Source organism: Canis aureus, chromosome 5, assembly GCF_053574225.1.
Source record: "Canis aureus isolate CA01 chromosome 5, VMU_Caureus_v.1.0, whole genome shotgun sequence".
NCBI lineage: Eukaryota > Metazoa > Chordata > Mammalia > Carnivora > Canidae > Canis > Canis aureus.
The window spans coordinates 22,649,204-22,672,194 of record NC_135615.1 but is presented as its reverse complement, the minus strand read 5'-3'; the positions used below and the strand labels follow the sequence as shown (position 1 = coordinate 22,672,194).

Sequence of the window (22,991 nt, the reverse complement as noted above, 5' to 3'; positions counted from 1 at the left end):
ATCATGTTCTTTTTATATTCTTTCCACAGAAAATGCATCTACTCCCAAAATTCAAATACGACCTCTCTGGGGAAGACGCTCAAACTTTTATCTCAGATGCTAACCTTTCCCTCAGAACCCCAATCTATATTTTCCTCTGCCTTTTAGAAATACTTTTCCCTTGATAGTCTTATCTTGACATTAAGGCAATTTATTTCCTTCCCCCCCAACCCCCACACACAATCTTTCAGATGGATTATTTCTTAATCAGCTTCCAATATGTCCTTTCACTCACCCCTTTACCCAGCTGGTGGCCAAGAGCTTTTTATTTGTCTTTACAACGCTTCCCACATCCGCTTCTTCCTTTCATGGCTATCGCCAGCCCCTTACTATAGGCTCCCATGATTGCATGTCTAGACGCCTGCAGTATTTTCTTTTGCTTTCTCATTTCCTTACCTTGGCTCATGCTGGTACTTCCATCCAGTCTGCCCAGTCTGTCAATATCTTACCTCTTTAAACATCCAGCTCAAAGACAGCTTTCTCCAGGAAGCCTTCTGGAACTAACTTGAGCCCAAGCTCTCCTCCTCCTCTGCACTCAAACAGTATCTGAAACCTTAGGGTTGAGAACTGCCATGCTCTACTTCTGTGTATCTTTGCCTGGTAAAGTGCCTTCCAGAGACTAAGTGTTCAATACATTTTAAAAGACTGTGACTCTGATTTGAAAGGCTATCTGATCTCTGGCTCAGAAAAAGTAGTAGGAAGGGAGTCAGGAAATCTCATAGTAGAAAGCCACAGGGAGCTAAGATTCACAAAAGATGCAAAAAGTAACAAGATTTCTTATTGCCACCAGCCTAACTCAAAGATCCACCAGACATCCAAGCCCAACCCCACTCCTGACTTCTTTCTATTTCAAATAGCCACTCCCAGAGTGGCTCCAAACCAGAAGGCTCACAGAATATAGCTTAAAATCCCAGCTTCACTGACACTGAATACCCCCTATCATGGAGCCCTCCATAACAGCACCTACTCTTCCAACTTCACCTCCATGAGCTTTCTCCTTTCATCTACAGTCCAGCCATTCTGGATTAGCCACTGTCTAAGAGGAAGATTTGTGTCTTTCTCCATTAGCTGACACTGCACTGGAATGATCTTTCTCCTTTGTGAAAGAAAGGCTTATCTCATCACTGAGACTCAGCTGGAGTCACTTCCTCCATGCAGTTTGCCCGACTGCCACCTCCTTCCTCCCTTACCTATTGTTATCTTGTCCATTTCTCTGAGTTCTCATTTGTATCTAGCACAGAGCTTGGCCATGGTACACATAGTACTGATTGAAGGATTTCTTTCTTTTCCTTTTTTTTTTTAATATTTTATTTGGGGCGCCTGGGTGGCTCAGGTGGTTAAGCATCTGCCTTTGGCTCAGGTCATGATCCCAGGGTCCTGGGATTAAGCCCCGCATCAGCTCCCTGCTCAGAGGGGAGTCTGCTTCTCCCTCTCCCTCTGCCCATCCCCCCACCACCTTGTCCATGCTTGCTCTGTCACTCTCTCAAATAAATAAATAAAATCTTAAAAAAAATATTTTATTTATTCATGAGAGACACACAGAGAGGGGCAGAGACACAGGCAGGAGGAGAAAGAGGCTCCATGCAGGGAGCCCGACATGGGACTGGATCCTGGGTCTCCAGGATCACACCATGGGCTGAAGGTGGCACTAAACCGCTGAGCCACGAGGGCTGCCCTGATTGAAGGATTTCTTTTTCTTTTTTAAGATTTTATTTATTTATTCATGAGAGACACAGAAAAAGAGAGAGAGGCAGAGACACAGGCAGAGGGAGAAGCAGGCTCCATGCAGAAGCCTGACGTGGGACTCAATCCCGAGACTCCAGGATCACATCCTGGGCTGAAGGCAGGCGCCAAACCACTAAGCCACCCAGGGATCCCCAATTGAAGGATTTCTAGGTGTCAGGTGCTATTCTCAATAGCTGACATGTATTAACTCATTTTATCCCTGACAATGAGCTTTTGAGAGGATGACTGCAGATGAAGACACAGAGAAATCAGTAGTTTGCTTGAGGCCACAGGGCATGAAGTAGTGGAGCTGGGGTTTGAAGCCAGGGCATCTGACTCCAGAGCCCAAACCATTAACCATATACTATACTGCCTTTCAGTAAGCATTGACTGAATGAGTGTACAAATGAATGATTTCTCCAGAATGATTGGAGGGAATCAACAGTCCTTTTTCATTTGCCTTCATTGCTCATGTTAGCACATTCTACGTGAATTCTTCTTGGATTCACATCTCTGGGGAAGGTTCTCATCTGCTTTGGTTCTCTTGGAAATAAAGCAGAGGACTGACCAATTTACGGCCAGTAGAGCTCTCGTATAAGCCCAATATGGACCTGGCTGGATGGCAGATACTGCATAATAAAGAGGTGCTTTCCTTCAAGTGAAATAAAACTTGAGAGTTTTCTTGTTGCTTGCTGGATATCCTAGAATAGCATCCTGCATAATTCCTAGCCAGCATTATGGAATTTAAGAGCTGGAAGGGCCTTATAGTTGCTGCATTCCAATCCCTTAATTTAATAACAAAGAGATCGAGGCTCAGATCAGCAAAGTCATCAAACTTCCCTTGGCCACAGGCTAGTTAGTGATTCCCAGACCAAAGGCCAGAGGAGACAAAATACTCCACAATCTATTGGTGTATGTTTTTTCTCCAAGGAAAATGCCTGGTTCTGACATTATTTCCCCACTTTTTTTTTTTTAATAGAAAACTTGCTTTAACGGAGTTGTGATCCAATTGCAAGGATTTCACCCTTTCTTTATGTAGCATAATTTGCTCACACTTCCACGTGGGCTTGGATCCAAAAGATTTATGGTGGTTCTGTAATATCCTACTAGATGAAGGTCCTTTTGCTTCATAAATGAAGAGACTACTTTGCTTTTCTTACAGCAGCTCTAGCAGAAGGGCAAATGGGCTTTAACCAAATGTGTTTCCTTAAATAATATAATTGATCATCAACCAAGTTCTACCACACTCTGTAGTTTCTTGTTAGGTAGATAACCAAGTTGTTAGAAAGTCTCAACATGGTTATTTATCTACCTAAGAAGAGATATAGACAATATATATCCAGTATGTTACTATATATAATCATTACATATTATATTGATTGTGTGTGATTATGTATTATAAATAACTACCATTAATATAATAATATTAATTTTGATAGGTAAACCGATAAGACACATTTTTGGAGTTTGTGATCCTCCATGGCATGAGATTCCTGACTAATTGAAGCCAGTAATGGTTTGGTAAAATGTTAGGTGCTCTGCTGAGCCCTATGTGTGGGTTAGACAAATAGATGCAAAGCCACGTTAAGCTGGTTTCAGATGACTGACTTTTGGGTACAGGACCTCAGCAGACATTGCAGACAGCCAGGAAATCATTCTAGAGGGCAATTCAAAGGCACTTTGGGCAAAGACATAAGAAAACAGCTGTCCAATGTAAGATTTTTTTTGAAGCTGTTGTCATATTTCTTACTTGAAAATTACCTAATGCTGCAACAAGGAGAGATCAAGTATAAGCAGGAAGAATATTTCCTCCTCTTCTTGGTCCTCTTATTCTCTCTCTCTCTCTCTCTCTGCCTATTCCTGTTATTGCAAAAACAGAGCTGTGAAGGGAGAAGCTAACTTATATTGGGAATCTATGATGATACAACAACAGTAATAACGATGGCTAACATTTATTGCATGCTTACTATATTCTCATTTAACTCTCTGTTGAATTCTTTCCTGTGTACCTGGCATTGTGCACTCTAGGTATTACTTTGTGTTATGCTCATACCTAGCCAATGAGATATTCCTAGCTTTCTCCCATTTTACACTGTAGGAAACTTTCCAAAGTCAAACAACAAACCAGAGGTTGAGCTTGGACCCTTATCCAGCTTGTCTGATCTGGAATCATGACCTGTGCCACTTACTCTGGCTGCCACCTCGAAGGCCCATCAGCACCACATACATTAGCAGATATAAATACTGCGAACATGGCTGATGTTTTCTTCTCTGCTAGAAGCCAGAAAATGTGAGGGTGTCATCTTGGTTTTGCTTCACATTTGCCAAGGGTCCTTAAGCAAGTCATTTACTTTCTCTGTGACTCAGTTTCTTTACCTGTACAGTGAAAATTTTATCTGTCCCACTTTGTCAAGGTATTTAATGACAGATCCAATAAAAGAATTGTGAAAGTATCATGAGGAATGTTTCCATAAGCAGGCATTGGTATGACTGTGTTTACTATAAAATGCAAAACCAAAATACAAAAACCTTTCTTTCTCTTTGACAGACAGGAGAGGTCTTTCTTATATACTTCTCTCTCATCATTTTCAAGACCAGCTATGTGAAGCTGGCAATAAATTACCCCTTACTTATAAAAAGGAATAAATGTAGAGCATCTGTCTCATAGGTACTCAATAAACATTAATTTCCTTACTTTGAGCATAGGAGGCAAAGTTTGTGCAATGGTTAATTATGTGTCAACTCAACTGGACCACAGGATGCCCAGATATTTGGTTAAATGCTATTCTGGGTGTTTCTGTGAGAATGATGGGTTGTTTTTTTTTTTTTTTCAGTATTTTATTTTACTTAAAATTCCATTGTGGTTAAACTACAGTGTTATATTAGCGTCAAGCATACAATATAGTGATTGAACAATCCGTGAGGGTGTTTTTAAATGAGATTAACATTTAAATCAGTAGACAGAGCAAAGCAGATTGCCCTATTAATGTGGGTGGGCCTTGTCTAATCAGTTGAAGGTTCTAATAGACCAAAAAGTCTGACCCTCCCCTGGAATAAGAGAGAATTTTTTTTCTGCCTTTGAACTCAAACAGGAACTTCAATTCTTTATGGGTCTCTAGCCTTCTGGCCTTTGGACTGAAACTATTGGCTCTTCTGGTCTTTGGTTTGCTGTCTTACTCCACAGATCTTCCAATCTTAGGTCTTACCTCCAAAATCACATGAGCCATCTCTTTTTAATAAATCTGTCTCTCTCTCTCTCTCTCTCTAAAGATACAGGCATAAACATATATATATATATATACACATATATATAATTGATTATATTATATATACAATATATACATATATATTATATGTGTGTGTATATATATATACACACACACACATACTGATTCTGTTTCTCAGAGAACCATGACTAACAGAGTCTGGTATATGCTCACTCAGTGCCACAGGAAAGATCTGTTTGCAACATCCTAAAACTAATAATCAGCCATGATTTTCCTGTAAGCAATTAGGTTCGAAATTGAAAATCCTGGGGATCCCTGGGTGGCTCAGAGGTTTGGTGCCTGCCTTTGGCCCAGGGCGCGATCCTGGAGTCCCGGGATCAAGTCCCACGACGGGCTCCCAGCATGGAGCCTGCTTCTCCCTCCTCCTGTGTCTCTGCCTCTCTCTCTCTGTGTCTATCACAAATGAATGAATGAATGAATGAATGAATGAATGAATGAATGAATAAATAAATAAATAAATAAATAAGAAATTGAAAATCCTGAGTGTGGTGAGGAGGAAGAGCTGTGCCCTAGGAGTCACTTAACTACATCAGAACTCTAGCTTCATGATTCAGGACATACCCTTGGGGAGCTCACTACTTGTCATGGCTGGCACCTCAGTGTCCTTTCTGTTCTAGGGTGTAAATCACTTATTTGGCTACAAAAGACTATTTTATAGTCTGTCTCACATTCTCTACTTCATAAATCTTCAATAGGTGCCAGCTCCACAGAAGGCAGTGGCTTGATTCAATAAGTCTAAAATGGTCCCCAAAGGCTTATCACCTGGATATATGAGGAATGGCTTTTAGATTTTCACCCTCCTTTAGTCTAAGCCAGCCTGAGAAAGAACACACCATGTCTGTCTGATCTGGGGGCTTTCTTCCCCTCCTCCACATCTCCAGTGATTTATAACTCATTTTTTTTCTGACTAACCGTGACCATGGTCATGACCATGCATACTACTCTGGACGGACTCCTCAGCTTATCAAGGGGATATGGCTATTAACAAGAGAGCTTGGCTCCCAGAGGGTTTGACTCCTGAGATGTATTTTTCTTCCTTTCTCAATTACTAGTGGAAAATAAAGCCTGGGAGGAAAACAAGATAAACAGTGGCAATTCAAATTTCCCCTAAGCTAGGGCTTATTTTTTATTTTTCCCAGATCTCAGATAAACTCTCCCTGGTTTCTGTTTTATGTCACTTTGGCTGACACATGTCAAGCTCTTAACATTGATTAAAAATAGACCATTTGGATGGAAACAGACTATCACAACACAAGGGGATTTTGCTGTTTCATTTTGTAGTTTTAATAAGTGTAAGGGGAATAAAGAGACCTAGGTGAATAGTCTTGGAGACCAAATCCTGTTTATCTACAGAACACATATACCTTCTCATCTCCCCTTCCTTATACTCTACTTGATTACTCAGAAGGGTGGGTTCAACCCTACCTCTACCACTGGCCTCTCACAGAAAGAGTCAATTAAAGAGAATGTCTAGAATTGCATGGATTATCCTTGTTTAGGCTACAATCTTGCTTGATAGTTGTGTGGGTACATATCTTACTTCCTCTGTTAGATTGAGACCTATGGTTGCAGACAGTGTCGTTCATGTCCTTCCCACAAGACACAGCATAGTCTCTTGACACACGCAGGAGACAATTGATTACAAATATTTGTTGGTTAAACAAATGAGTGAATGAAACTATTTTAATAGGCGTAGATGACAAGCCTTTTAGGAGCTGTTAGGTTCAATTATAATTAGACTCATGCTGTCATTCATCACTAGCAGTCTTGGCCAGATATTCAATGCTGCCAATTGATACCAGCCAATTGGTAAGTAAGGCTGTATAACCACCTCCTAGAAGATCACGATGCTTGTCCAGATTGCTGTTTGAAGATGAAACAAGGCGTTTCCACTGTAATTCTGACTCCACGCTAGCACTATGTGGTATGGTCTCTGCAGATTTACTTTCTCAAATATGACCCTGGAGCTGGAAAAAGAATAGGATCAGTGGCCCCAGTAAGGATATCTGTTTTCTAGAACCTAGTATTTTGCTAGACTGAGGCAATGTCATAAGAAGATACTTTATCATTGCCCCTCTCATTCTTGCAGACTCAACTACAATATCGAGATGCTGACATGTATAAGGAATGAAGAATTTGTTTAGCCTTCTATGGGAAAACAAAGTGAGAATAAACCCTTTAGCAAAAAAAAAAAAAACCAAAACCCTACTAAACTTTTTCTTAAGAGATTTAGCACATTTGAAAAAAATGTACAGAAATGAGTATTTTTTTCCGCCAAAAAAACACCTCAGTTCACGTTTTCTTCAGGAGCCTCAAAATTTTCCATTTCTGGTCAAGATCTGAACAGCAAAAAAGGAAGTATGATCTGAAGTAATTATGGTCTGAGCAGGAGCAAAATAGGCCCCAGACCTCACGAGGAAACTTGACCAAAAGAGGAACAGTGCTCCTGACTTAGAAAACTGAACTGCTAGAGTTTAACCAACTGGCCCTAATTCAGAGCAGGTGCAATCACTCCAGCCGTTTGCTGACAGGCAACATGGAGGAGAGAAAACAAAAAGAAGGGAGAAGCACTGAGCGCTCAGAGGCTTTCAGAGGCTCCTGTTGCTAGGGAACCACTTCCTCTGTGCTCATACACAGCTAACTCAAGCTATTCAGATATCACTAGAATAATCTTTCTTAGGCTTAGGAAGAAAGGAAACAGCTCTCAAAGCTCAGACGTCATGGTAACACCAGGCAAGGCCTGGCTTTTCCAGCAGGCACCAAAGAGCCAAGGATGCTGGGAGAGGACAAGAAGTGAATGGGCATCTTGTCTTTCTTTTTTCAGAGAGTCAGAGGGCTAACACCACCCCCCCTTCTTCTCTTTCTACCCAGGTGTGTCAGTTGCAAACAGTGACAGCATGCACACACAGGAGCACACACAGTAATTTTATTATCAATTCCTTGAGAGCAGAGACAAGGCTTTATTTATCTTCAGATGCCAACATCTTCCAATCCAGCTACTCTACACTCAGTTCTCCGTATGTATTGAATTCAACTCCTCTTTTCACAAAGATTTACTGAGGATTCGGTTCTATGTGCACTATGTGGCATGCTCTGCTGCAGACAAAAATGAGCACATATACTCCTCCCCTCAAGAAGCTTCCTGGTCTTGTAAGAGAAACACATGCAAGCATGAGGGTTGGCTACAGATGACAGCAACACACATAACAGTAGTGTAAATAAGATAGAAAGTTGTATATATAGTTTTTGTTCTTACACATAAAAGAAGTCTGCACGGAGGCAGTGCAGAGTTGGTATGGAGCCCCATGGTCACCAAGACCCAGTTTCTCCTGTGTCTTGCCCCCACTATCCTTGGATAAGAGTTTCATCCTCAAAGTCACCCTGTGATCCAAATGGTCACCATGATATCCTGCCAATGTTCCAGATGGTTAGGAGGGGAAGAGTGTTCTCTCTTGAGGGAGATTTCTAAAAGCCCCACAGTAGTATTACAGCATTTGATGGCTTTCTATGAAAAATATAAAGCCCCCTCCTCATGTTATTGCTTGAGGGGTGTGAAATCAGTCTTATTTATATATAGCTCCATTTTTGCTTTTTTTTTTTTTCTTTTTAAGATTTTATTTATGTATTCATGAGAGACAGAGAGAGAGAGAGAGTCAGAGACAGGCAGAGGGAGAAGCAGGCTCCATGCAGGGAGCCCGATGCAGCACTCATCCCAGGTGTCCAGGATCAGGTCCTGGGCTGAAGGCGGCGCTAAACCGCTGAGCCACCCAGGCTGCCCCCACGTTTTCATTATGGAAATTACAGCATCTTATTACAGCAATTTTGGAAAATGGATTAATTGGTCCTTAACACCAATACTTAACAAATATTTATTGCACGCTATCACACTAGGAGCTAGGACTGTGAGAGTAAATAACTACTATGGGCATTCTGGATTTTTTTTTTTCTCCGTTTTGTAAAAATGCATCAGTTTTTGTGTTTTGTAGTTGTAATTACAGTAAATAATTTCATATCCTACTTTTTTTGCTTAACATTAAATCATTAGCTTTTTTCCACTTTATCATATGACTAAATTTGTAGCAAGCAAATATGTTCCCAGTAAAAATTAAATGTTATTTTTAAAAAGCCATAAAACAATGAGATACCACTACACACCTATAGAGTAACCAAAATACAGAACACTGACAATACCACATACTAGTGAGGATGCAGACCAACAATAAGTCTTACTCATTGCTGGTGGGAATGCAAAATGGCTCAGCCACTATGGAAAACATCATATTCTTACCATAGGGCCCAGCAATTGCACTCTTTGGTGTTTACTCAAAGGAGCTGAAACATTATCCACCAACTTTATCCACACAAAAACCTGCACACACATGTCTGTTGCGGTTTTTTCATAACTGCTATAACTTGAAAACAATTAAGATATCCTTCAGTTGGGACGCCTGGGTGGCTCAGAGGTTGAGCATCTGCTTTGGCTCAGGGTGTGATCCTGGAGTCTGGGGATCGAGTCCCACATCAGGCTTCCTGCATGGAGCCTGCTTCTCCCTCTGCTGTGTCTCTGCCTCTGTGTGTGTGTGTGTGTCTTTCATGAATGAATAAATAAAATCTTATAAAATAAAAAAGATATCCTTCAGTTGATGAATAAACTATGATCCATCTAGACAATGAAATATTATTCAGCACTAAAAAGAAATGAGCTATCAAGCCATAAAAAGACAAGGAGGAATCTTAAATGTATATTACTAAGTGAAAGAAACCAGTTTGAAAAGGCTACATATTGTATGATTTCAACTAGATGACATCCTGGAAAAGGCAAAACTATGGAGACAGTAAATGCATTAGTGGTTGCCAGGGGTAGGGGAGCAGGGAGGGATGAATAGGCAAAGCACAGAGGATATTTAGGACAGTGAAAATACTCTGTATGATGGATACATGTCCTTATACATTTGTCCAAACCATAGAATGTACAACACCAAGAGTGAACCCTAATGTAAACCATGGAGTTTCAGTGATAATGGTGGGTCCATGTGGGTCTGTCAATTACAACAAATGTTCCCCTCTGGTGGGGGATGTGGATAATGGGGAAGGCTATGCATGTGGGGCAGTGGGGGCGGGGGAGGGAAGGGGCATATAGGAAATCTCTACCTTTTGTTCAATTTTTTTTTAAGATTTTATTTATTTATTCATGAGAGACACACACACACATACACAGAGAGAGGCAGAGAGAGAAGCAGGCTCCATGCAGGGAGCCTGATGTGGGACTGGATCCCGGGACTCCAGGACCACACCCTGGGCCGAAGACAGGCACTAAACTGCTGAGCCATCCAGGGATCTCCCCTTTTGTTCAATTTTGTGTGAACCTAAAACTAGTCTAGAAAAAACTGAAGTCTATTAAAAATAAATCTCAGCCACATTCCCTTGCTCTTGCCATCTTACACACTGTCCCAACTTGAAACTGCCAGTACCTAAGGTACATCCCATAGTTCCCTGGTAGGATGAAACTCCAGACACTAAAAGTGATTATTTTCTTAATAATCAACCCTTGATCGACTGCCTGTCTTATGCTGTCTCACTTCCCCTCCTTACCACATGTGCATCCTGGGATCTCCTCCAAACAAGCTGTACTAGAATCCTTGTCCCAGGATCTACTTCTGGGGGAACCACATTAAGGTATCTCCTGACAACTTGGCTTATATCCCATTGGCCAGACCTATCTGTAAGGGAGGCTCGAAAACATACTTTTATAGCTGGGCTTACACTGCACCCAACAAAATCAGAATCCTGTGGCTAAAGAAGAGAAGATGAATATTGGATAAACAATTGGCAGAGATAAGACATATCCACACATAATTGTAAATTATGGGCCATAAGAGAGGTATTAGAGTAATTCCTTCTCTGTAGGTATTCTATCACTTCATTAAAAGTACAGAATTTGACTTGGACCTTCAAACCCATGTATAATAGCTGAATAGATCTGACAGTGATATGTAGAGTGGGTAAGAGCAGGTAAGGTCTAGATGCAGAAAGACCAGATAGGAAACTATTAAAATAGTTTGGTCATGGGGGAATAATCAACTAACCTGGAATGTGACAACAGGACTGGAAAAGTTGGAATTGATACAAGAAATATTGCAAAGAAACCCAATGTAGAGTTTAAGCGGAAAATAGCAATGAAACATGACTTTGAAGCTGAAAGCCAAGATGAAAGGTGACAGCATAAACAGGAGTCATACAGTTGGAAAGAAGAGCCAGATCTGGGGGCGTTCATTTTTGTCTTAGATGCTGCAGGATTTCAACCTAGTATCCTAGAGCGAAGCAGATTAAAAACAAAGATACTAAATTTCACCAATCTTGGGGAAAAAAGTAAAGACTCATTTCTTTACTTCATCTCAATCATCTCAATGACTTTATATGCCTAGGGCCAATTCCAGGAACTCGCCCCACCCCAGTGTGCCCTCTTTACAGAAAACCAGGATGGTTAGCCTTTCTAAAAGGCACCAGATCTAAGATCCCTGCTGATAAATGTCCTCAAATCAGAGGCAAATAGAATCTACCCTCTCCACGTGTGGTACTGCTCAGAAATTCTCAACTCTGTCCAGAAGATATACTAGTGTTTTGTTTTGTTTTTAAAGATTTTATTTATTTATGAGAGACACGGAGAGAGGCAGAGACACAGGCAGAAGCAGGCTCCATGCAGGGAGCCTGACTCGGGACTCAATCCCAGGACTCCAGGAACATGCCCTGGGCTGAAGGTGGCACTAAACTGCTGAGCCACCCGGGCTGCCCTATACCAGTCTTTAAAGAGTTGCTGAGATGGCTAAGAGTATAGAGCATTGGACTCAACTGGGCCTCTGTTGGGATGAATTAACTTTTTAACGCTGAGTTTCCTTATTTGCAAAGTGGGGATAATATAGACCCCAGAGGGCTGTTAAGAGGATTAAATAAGAAACTCACAAAAGCACTTAGCATAGCGCCTAATGCATTGCAAGTACTTAATAAATGTTAGCTGGTGTTATTGTTGAGTATCCGGCAAGCATGCTTACCAGACACTTTGTGTTCAGTTGTTAGAAAAGGACAATTCAGCTAATGTGATGCTGAATACACTCAAATCAAAAACGGCAGCTGGACCAGGTGAACCCCGAATCCAATCAATGGGGTGTAGCTTGGTATGGAGCAGAGAAAGTCATAGTTACCTGAAGAAAGTAAAACATTTTCTTCAAGGCTTTCCAAATGGTTGGAGAGAACTCCACCCTGTGAACCCACTTAGAGCAGGGCAGGCATAAAAAGAATGCGGGCACAGAGAAAATGGCTGGAAACACAGCTATTGGGGTTGAGTGCATAAAACCAACAAGGCGAGACTTGAAGCCCTATATCTCAGTGCCCAGCAGAGAGGGCAGTCTCCACAAACACTTGTTGAACTCACCAGACAAGTTAACTGTGTAAGTAACCAAACGAACTGATCTGATGCCTCTGTGTTTATAATGACAGCCAGGCTAGCAATGGGCCTCCGCCAAATGCGCCCTGGCTCTTGAGTCCTTGGTCTGGTTCTGCTTCTATGGCTTGGAAAAAGCCAAGGGCTGTTTGTCCCTTTTGTCAGTTTCTCCTTGGATAGGAAAGCTGAAATTTTCCATGATTACTATACACACTGGAGTCATGCTTGATCAAAATCCATCTAAAAGGTGCCAGGCACACAGCCAGACGGGCAAATGCACACAAAGGAAATTTTACATCAGCCTTGCTGAGCCAGAGCAGAAACAGAAGTCCATCAGGGCAGCCCTCTCGGTGAGAACACAATGACCCCTTAGTTCCCATGAAAGGAAAAGACCCAGAGAAGCAGCTGTGCCCTATTGCCATCCTGAGTCCTCCACCGTCCTGTGTCGTTAAGGTGGGAGCTGCAACTACACTTCTAGCTGTTCAGTCACACCCATCCATTAAATGTTTCCCTTTCCTAGGGTACCCTTCATAGTTGTTATTGTCCATTACTGAAACCACGAGAAGCCTCTGAATGGTGTAGCATTAGCCTGTGACACAGAAGAAAATGTAACTGTGGGGAGCTTCAGAGAACGGGGTAAAGATCACTGGCCTGAGGTCAGCGCGCACCAGCTTGACGCAAGCTAGTGCATCTCGTTTCCACAGCAACGGCCCCCACGCCATCTCACCTGCTCCTCCGACACAGGCATGTTGGGGAGGTAACCTGGCAGGGATGTGATGTCACCCCACTTCTATTGTTTTATCACTTGGGCATGCAGGCCTGCTCTGTCAGTTTGTACAATTTCTCAAGAACAGATAGAACCTAGATTTTTACAGGAAGTTTTCCAGATTTTAAACATTGGGAACCGAATTTTTAATTTTGAAGAAGACTGCAGGCCAAACAAAATGTATCTGAGTTTGCCCTGTTGGTAACATCAGTCCTAAAATATTAGAAGTCACTTTTCAGGGTTTCAGAATTACTCTGTTTTTTTTTTACTATCTGTGTGGAACATGGACTACATACCAATCCTTAGCCATAATTCGTTAGAAAACTCATTAACATTTTGCTCTCATACTTTGTTGTCTCTTTTTCTCATCATCTCTCTGTGATGAAGGATAAAGATCCAGAGGCATTGTTTTCTAAGCTGTTTTTAAAAACAGGCTCAAAATAGGGTAAATGATGATTCAAGTTTCACACCGATCCAATCAGTAACTCAGCCAAACATTAGGGCTCATGTTTGGGGCTTGGAAAGAAATGAATCTGTGACTCAGATCCACTCCTCAATTCATATCAAGTAAGTTCAAAATGAGTCACAATATAGCAGTATCTAAGCAAATATGCTTTGTGATGGTCAACATCAAGTTGGAAGAGTCTCCTTCCTTCTTAATAATCATTTAACTTCCCCCAATTAACAGGTAAGTACAGAATGCTGCATTCAGAAAAGGTTGGAGAATTTTTAAGAAGCTGAGGAATGCCACCATTTTAACAAGTTAATAATTTAGTGATCAGAGCAGCTATTTCGCATTGAGGTTTTAAAACACTTTTGTCAAAAGGTTTTTAGTTTTTCTTTTTTGAGATCTCAGGTTCATTGATTCTTTTGAATATATTACACTGTGTTGAATGCTCTGATGGTGCCAGGGTACCCTCTCTGATTATGGGTCCCCCCCCCCCGAAAGCTGTTTCTGTGGAAGGTGAGGGAAATAGCAGGTGGGGTGGGGTGATAAGCCAGGAGGAGAGCTATCAGCTACTTCTGTGGCTTAACCCCTGGGAGCAACTCTGGGCATCAGTGCAGAACATGTGGCCCACGGCTGGCCACCCCAAGGGGTCAATGAGTGGAGGTATTTATTCATCAGGTCCCAGCAGTGTTTGCTTGAGGGCTACTCCTGAGGGGGTCAGAGCAGGTTCTGGAAGAGAAAGCCCAAGGCAGACACCTGTAGGTGTAGGAAGTGGAGCCAAGGTCTATAGAAGCAGAAGCTGGGGTATGGTGGCCACCCTGCTCCCCCAAGCTTCATCAGTCCTGCCTCCCCTAATCTGGAATCACGAGAAGCCTCTGAATGGTGTAGCATTCAGAGTAGTGACATTTTCTCAATGAAGTATAAATAACTTAGGAGAAGTCCTGGTTTGTCTTTTCAACCACATTGCTTGAGCTATGCTCCTCCTGTACAGATTCTAGAGCAGTGGCTCACCCACTGGGAGTCACCTAAATGGGTAGTAGGGCATGACTGCCACAAAGCCATGTTGAACTGAGGTGTGGGAGTGAGGGGAATAACGATGCTGACTTCAGGGGACCCCTAGGATCAAAAAGCCACTTCATTTAAATGTTTGCAGGGAAACATGGGTAAACAGCAACAAGAGAAACACCACCACCAATCTTTGAGATTCCAAAACTTTCCATTTTCTATCTCACCTAAGGGCTTTGGTGACAATGACCAGCTGGAACCTCTACATGATGATTTCCGCTATCTGTGTCCCGAGAACGGGAGGAAGGGTACAGTCCAGGGAAAGAGTGTGCTGGGCATCCAGAAGCACAGTATGCAGCGCAAGCTCCTGCTTTCCATTCACGTGCGGGGACGGGAAGTGAGAAGTGGAAGTGGGTAGAGGGATTCCTCCAGAATGGAGACACCCAAAGACCATCCGTGTATGGTTTCACTTACTTAACCTTAGAGTTGTTCATCACTGCTGCTCTTGTATATTAGTGCTGCCTTCATGATTCTTTCTGCTCTGAGGGATTTTTACAAAGGCTGGATAAGAAATTTTAAACAGGGAAATAATAGAAGAAAATAAAATAGCATTGAAACATCGTGTGGGGGACACACACACCCCACACATTAGAAAATTCTGCTCCAAGTATTGCCAACACTGAGCATTTCATTCCTAGTAACTGATTCATTTTTATGACCTGGATAAACTTCTAGGAAGCCCTGTGCCTCCAGGGTGCTAAGGGGACTCAGGATTGGATAAAGAGTAGTATCCGATAAAGCTACCAAGGTGTCTCATGTGGTGCATGGGCACAATATCTAAACCAAACATTTGATGTGCAGGTGCATTTCTGCTCCTCTTCGAGAAACAGGTGCCTGGTTAGTCGACAACACATCAGGTGTACCTTGATTGCAGAGGACTAAATCAAACTCCTTTTTATTTATTTGTGTTTTTTCATTTACAAACAATAAGTGGTCTATTGAATTTCCTGAATAAAAAAATCTGGAAATGATTAGCTCTCTGTCCATGGGGAGAGGAGAAAAACCAGAAACTGCTCCCTCAGTGACCCTGAGGAGTATGGATATTGTGGTTTCAAAGCTGTGGGTGGTATTATTGCTTAATAGATGTTACTAAGACAGTGCTGAGAACCTGGAAACCGGATTCATTAGTCTGACACCTTCTCAACATGAAATAATACTGAGTTAGGAGCAGACTGGTACAACTTAAGCGGGCAGGCCAGGAAGTTTCCCTTCCTGCTTGAAAGAACACTCTTGCTGCCCTGCCCTGCCGAAAACAAACATTACAGTCACTCCCACCCCAAGCATCTCCTTGGATTCAAGGGCAGGGCCAGCTGATTTAACAGTGAAGAAAATCTAGCTGTGCTCTCCCCCACCCCATGACTTCCTCCTATGTACACTAATATCTATAAAAGCCCATGCATGGTATCCCATCCAGTGGTGTTTTAGTTCTTGGGATGGGGAATATATCACTTTCATAGGTGCATATTCCTCTGGTAGACCTTCACTTTGTGGGAAGAATTTACATGATAGTGAACATCCAATCAATTATCATTTGAAGTAGAGACTAAGATTAAATAAAATCTCCTTAGACTAAAATAAAAGCATGGTAGCCAAGTCCCATACAGGAGTTTGGGGATCAGCACTTTGCTAGAAGTCATGTGCAACCTCAGCATCATTTTCTCTAATAAAAGTCCCCTAGAACCCAGAGACTGTCCTATAGCCAAGGGAATGGGAAGAAGGTAAAGGAAGTACATTTAGTTCCTTGAAGACAAGCCCTGTGTCTCCCTCATCTTTGACTTCCCAGGGATTAGCGTGGTCGTCTTCATGTTTGTTAAAGCCCCTACTGAACAAGTCTTCAATATCAAAAGTTGTACTGTAAACCACACTTGGTCATTCACGCATTCATTTATACTTCAGTCAAACAGCCATCTATTTTGAACTCTTCCATACTCCAGAACATTATGCTGGGAACTGGAGAAAAAAAAATAGAAAAAGATTCTGTGTATTCAGCTTCTGGTAGAGCCAACTGCTTTAGTAGCAAGAGTTTAAAAGAGAAGAGCAATCATTCCTTCTTTGTCCAACAAATCTTTATTGAGCATCTACTTTACATAGGGCTCTGTTCTGGGCATTCATTATTTACATAGCAGCATAACATATGCTCAAACACCAGAGCTTATGGAGCTTACATTCTAGACGATGAAGACTCATAAAGAACAAGGAAAGGACATAGTGCATCAGAGAGTCATAAGTGGTTTTCAGACAAGTAAGATGGGGCAAGGAGGTAAGAGTTATAAACAGATTACAGTTCTGCTCAGGGTGGTCAGAGAAAGACTTACTGAGGGCAGAGACCAGTTAGGAGGTAGGGATGGAAGCCATGCAGACCAACATATTCATCCCATATGGAAATTTAGGGATCAGGTCTTTGCTGGAAGACATCTCCAGCCCCCAGCAGCATTTTCTGTAATAAAAGACCTCCTAGGACCTCAGATGGTCTGTCCTAAGGTTAAGGGGATGGAAAGAAAGTAAACTCAGGATACAGGAAGCACACCACCTTCTGTTTTCCAATGTCCCTACCTGAACAGTTTTCTATTCATTCTTTAGCCAGGGCCTTAGAAAAATCGGTAAGGAAGATAAATCACCTTTTTTTTTTTTTTTTTGCACAAAGTGAGGCATGACTGAAATACAGTTGGCATGGGGTAGAGACCTCATTTTGACTGTTCTACTATGACATGACAGTAAAAGCAAACATTTTAGTTATCTGAATTACCAGAGAATAGGTCATTCTCTCACCTCCCATGGCTCCCAGCCAGAAGTGCCACCTTCCTGCAGGGGGCCAGCCTCACACACACACACACACACACACACACACACACACACAGCAACATCACATCTCTTAAGAAGCTGCTCAATGGAACCCTGGTCTCACTTCCTCACAAAGGTTACAAAAATACATATATTTTTTTCTTTATTGCTTTCATTTTTAGTTGAAGAATTTTAACTGTGTGGGGTTTACTTCACACATAAGAAACGTTACAAACCACAGGAAATGAAAGCTTGACTAAATGCAGATGACACAGAAGGCCAACTCTGAAAGTGTGCTGGGCCTCCCTCAGCCTTAGGTGACCTTTAGCAAAAAGAATGTTCCAGTGAAATGTTCTGTCATAAAACAACATTGACTTATAAGATTCTCCCCCATTATGATCAGAGTGTAGCAATCTTGAGGCCACAACAGCACACAGGCTGATAGCAACCAAAAAGATAATAAGTATTCTACAAAGTCTTCTTGGATTTTAAACACATTTGAAAGTTGTTTCAGCATTCAAAAATACTTGGCCTGCATCTAAAGCAATACACGGGCAACAAAAAAGGCAAGATCCGGCCAACATTTTAAAAACCCATTTTACTTTCTTTTGAAACATAGCCACCAGAAAGGGTGCAATTCATTAAAAAAAAAAAAAAATTCTCTCAAGAAAATATAGCTGGCCCATCCATTCATCTGTCTCCCTGTCCACAAGGGAATGAATGAATAAATGAAGATATGATGTGCTAACTCCCTCTCACAGGGATCCCTGGGTGGCTCAGCAGTTTAACCCCTACCTTCGGCCCAGGGCATGATCCTGGAGTCCCAGGATCAAGTCCCACATTGGGCTCCCTGCGTGGAGCCTGCTTCTCCCTCTGCACCCCCCCCACTCTGTCTCTCATTAATAAATAAATAAATCTTCCTCTCACTCTCCCAAAACTGATACTACATAATTTCTATTCATTTGGCTAGAGATAAGATTAGTTTGGGCAAGATCTGTAGTTTCTTTATGTCAACTCATAAATCTGAGTCTCTGTACTAAAAAGGTAACGCTCACTTTTAACCTTATTCAGTATTGATGCCTTTTATAGGCTGTTGTATTTGTGGTGCTTGGCTTGTTCCAAGGACCCTACAGTGAAACAGAGATTAAAGGAAGCCTCATCACAAAACTTCTCTAAAATGACAAGTCATGGAAACCACAAAAGGCTCTAGGAAAGGAACATATCCTATGGCAATACAAAAAGGAAAGACATGCCACAGAAAGACAGACCTGGGAGCAGGTGGCCAAGTGAGCCATGCAAACCAAAATGTCTGCCAACTTAGATGTAGCAGCTGCTGAGAAATGAGGTATAAATCCAGGTGAGAACATGTAAACTCTTCTCCTGTCCTCAGCTACTTCTAATAATTGGCTTATCTCAGACGGTCATATTGCCAGGCTTTGAATTGTGCCTTCTTGCTGACTTAGAGATTCTTCTGTTTGGAACTATGGCCTCCTTCTTGCTACTATTATTAAAGTATTGTTGTTTTTTTCTCTATTTTTCAGACAACATCATGGTACCTCAAGGAAACTCTTATGTCTGGAAATCTTTCCTTCACACCTCCATTCCTATCACCATTTTTCATGGGTCTATTACCTCATTATTCCTTCTCCCTGTGCAATGATAATGATGTTATACAAGAAGGATGCAAGATGTCTCCAAAATGGCACCTTTGGATAAAAGATCTAACCAAAATGACACCTTTTTGGATAAAAGATCTAACCTTACTTCCAAAGAGATATAACCCCTGTTTTTAAGGAACACATAGCCTGATGGAATCTTCATTGAGTGTCCTCATGATTCAGAGCCTTATTCAGGTCAAGAAAGTAGCTAACCACACGTGTGACTACAGCCAGAAAGGCCTCCTCTTCTTCACCTGCTTGCTAATGTTTAAAATCCCTTTAGCAGCCACTACATTTTTTCATTCTGTAGGCAGATTTGCAGCTTAAAATACTAATAGGCTAAAGAGTCTTTTTTTATTAAAAGATTTTATTCATTTATTCATGAGAGACACACCGAGAGAGGCAGAGACACAGGCAGTGGGAAGCCCGATGCAGGACTCAATCCCAAGACCCTGGGGTCACAATCTGAGCCAAAGGCAGACAGACGTTCAATCACTGAGCCACCCAGGTGCCCCTACATGTTCTTTTGATGGTAGCAAAGCTGGGGATGGAAGGTAGTGAGGAGGGAATCCCACTGAGGGGGCAGGGCATGGAAACGGCAGGCTGGAGGCAAAAATAAACTTTATCTTATGATGAACCTACCCAGCAATGGTCTTGATGAAATGAAGCACCAGCTGACAGCAACTCACAATGTATCACATTAAAAGGGATTTATTATAAATGGGTTACCCTGTCCACTCAGTTAATATATCCATGAAGCCAAGGGGAAGTGCCACCTGATTCTGAGTAAGCAATAGGGTTCTGTCTATTACAGGCAGATCACTTAATTAGAAAAAAAAAAACCCTCAAATGTACAGACACTAAATTATTAGACAGCAAAGGACAGGTAATGATGGTAGTAAAGTTTAAACATACTCCCAATTAACCTGTCCTAGCCCCTGGGTAGACCCTGCAAGTAGAAATTACAGATCTCAGGATAAAGTGACAAATGCTTAAGGATTAGGTCATCAGCCACAAAAGGGGCCGGATACCGAATAAGTATCACTTTAGATTCAATTTGCAGTATTTGGTTTTCACTTTATAAATAGCCTGGCTAATGTGTCTTTCTTCACAAAAGGATTTCATATCTATCCTTTGAGACCCAGCCTATATGCCACAAATCCTTGGATAACTTCCAGGATCCCCCAAACTGAATTTCTCTCACCTCTTTGGATCTCCATCCTCCCAATCCTGCCTGCGTTCCAGCACATACCGTATCCTACCCGTGGTCTTAGTTCTCTGTGTTCATGTTTTAGAGACACTATTTAACTATAAGCTCTACAGGCAAGACTTTTCTAGGACCCTGCTTTCTCAATAACTTATATTTTACTTGTTTAAGCCTATAATTTCTCTATAATTTACATTTTCCTTTTATTTATTTAATGGTTGTATTTCTCATTTTCCCATAAGCTCTGTGAGACACAGAGTCACATCTGTCCTAGTTACCACTCTAAACATAGCGTAATTCCCAGCACAATGTCTAGCAATACTAGTTATTCAGTAAACATTTCTTAGTCAATGAATTATGTTCATACTTTTCAAATGACCTGGCAGACACAATTTATAACAGAATTTCAAAGAATATTTAATAAGCACAGTAGGTCTCAACTGAATGAACTAAAACTACAGGCATAAACACACTAATGCCACATGTTTGGATTATCTTGGCTGGTCCAATGTAATCACAAGGGTCCTTTCAAGAGGAAGATGAGGCGTCAGCATCAGAAAAGGCATGATAATAGAAACACAGGAAAGATATTGGAAAATACTATACTGGAGGACTTTAAAGATGAAAAATGGGACCACCAGCCAAGGAATGCAGATGACTTCTAGAAGCTAGAAAAGGTAAGGAAATGGACTTTCCCCTAGAGCCTCCTGAAGGAACAATGAAAGCCCTGCCAACCCCTAGATTTTAGCCCAGTGAGACCCATTTTAGACTTCTGACCTCCAGAATTATAAGATTATCAATTTGTGTTGCAAGGAACTAAATGTGTAGTTATTTGGTAGAGCGACAAGAAAAATAGTACATAACTTTTGCATTAAGTAATTAACATAGGAGATGGCAGAGAGTGGTGGTGGCAGAAATAGTAGAGAAGTAAATAAAACTGATATATATTTTTTCCTAGGCAGATCTGATAGCATAGGCATTAGATTGGATCCATGAGTTTTGACTCAAACAAGTAGCTAATGAAGATAAGTATTAAATTGGGAAAACAGGGCAGCCCCAGTGGCGCAGCGGTTTAGCACTGCTGCCTGCAGCCCAGGGCGTGATCCTGGAGACCCGGGATCGAGTCCCACGTCGGGCTCCCTGCATGGAGCCCGCTTCTCTCTCTGCCTCTCTCCCTCTCTCTCTCTGAATGAATAAATAAATATATAAATCTTTAAAAAAATAAATAAATAAATTGGGAAAACAGGTTGGGTGAAGAACGAGAAAGGGAAAATACAGTTTATTTTCAAAGTGTTAAGTTTTGGGATGCCTGGGTGGCTCAGCAGTTAAGCATCTGCCTTCAGCTCAGGGCGTGATCTCGGGGTCCTGGGTTCGAATCCCACATCAGGCTCCCTGCTTCTCCCTCTGCCTGTGTCTCTGCCTCTCTCTGTCTGGTGAACCCAAGTACTATTTTAGAAATAGTGAGAAATTTTTGCATTTTGTGTTTGAAATTTCTACTTAAAGAATAGGGCTATTAGGTGTTTTTGAAAAAAAAAATAGAGGAATACGCCTTTTATTCATAATCCAAAATCTAAAGCTATACTATTCAACCACAAAGAAATTGGGATTACAGATTTCTAACTCAATGATGTCCCTTTTGCTGTAGAATTCTGTTCATTGGGGTCTCTGACTCCAAATGAATTTGTGGAGGGAAATCTTTCCTACTACACTACGTTTCTAGTCACACACTCACACAGGGCTTACAGATCTAAGATGCTAGCAGACTGTTTCAGAAGTGGATTTCTGATTTCTCACTTGGAGATTTCATGGTAGGACCTGTTGGATTCAATTCATGTCTTAGAAAAGCCTTGCAGAGTAGCTGTGTCTTCACAACATGGAGGATAATCAAGGCTTTGGATATCTTCAAAATCTAGTGGGCAAATGATACTATTTATAACAGCAACCAGAAAACTCAAAATCTCTTGGCCAAATTTGCATGGACCCAGCAATGGCCATAAGTCCAGCCTCCTCTAGCTGAGGAACTGACCATCAAGAGTAAGTGTGCAAAAGTGGCACTCAGAACAATTTTCAAGGGGTATAATATGCAAGCTTCGACTCTGCCTTCCTATGTCCCTACTTTCAAACTCCAAAATTCCTAGGGCACCTGGGTGGCTCAGGCAGCTGAACATCTGATTCTTGGTTCTGGCTCAGGTCAGGAGATTGATCTCTGCGTCCAGCTCCACACTCAGTGTGGAATCTCCTTGTCCCTCTCCTTCTGCTTCTTCCTGCCCCCACTCATGCCCTCACATGCCCATGCATCTGCATGCATGCTCACTCACTTGCTATCTCTAAGATAGATAAATAAATAAACAAATAAATAAATAATAAAATCTTTAAAGAATCAACTCCAAAACTCCTTATGAGCATCATCAACTCAAGGAGACTTCTTAGATTCTACTTCTACAATGCTCCCAGTGGTGTTTTAGTTGTGCCATCTTTTCACATTATTTCTCATGTTCCAAACACATCTATGCCTTAGACATTTACTTTCTTGAAAGGCATGGGTCCTGTCTTATTCTCCTTTATGGGTCAGAAATC

The 22,991-nt window shown here is 41.6% G+C and overlaps 2 long non-coding RNA genes across 2 annotated transcripts in view; one reads left to right on the top strand and one right to left on the bottom strand.

Moving 5' to 3' along the window:
• Positions 1-22,991, bottom strand: part of LOC144313814 (uncharacterized) — an 81,954-nt gene that overhangs the window by 34,881 nt on the left and 24,082 nt on the right. The gene's annotated exons all lie outside the window — the stretch shown is intronic.
• LOC144313815 (uncharacterized) lies at positions 13,817-19,893 on the top strand. Its single transcript, XR_013379434.1, has 3 exons — positions 13,817-13,943; positions 14,941-15,166; positions 19,091-19,893. It is a non-coding gene; the product is annotated as an uncharacterized LOC144313815 (long non-coding RNA).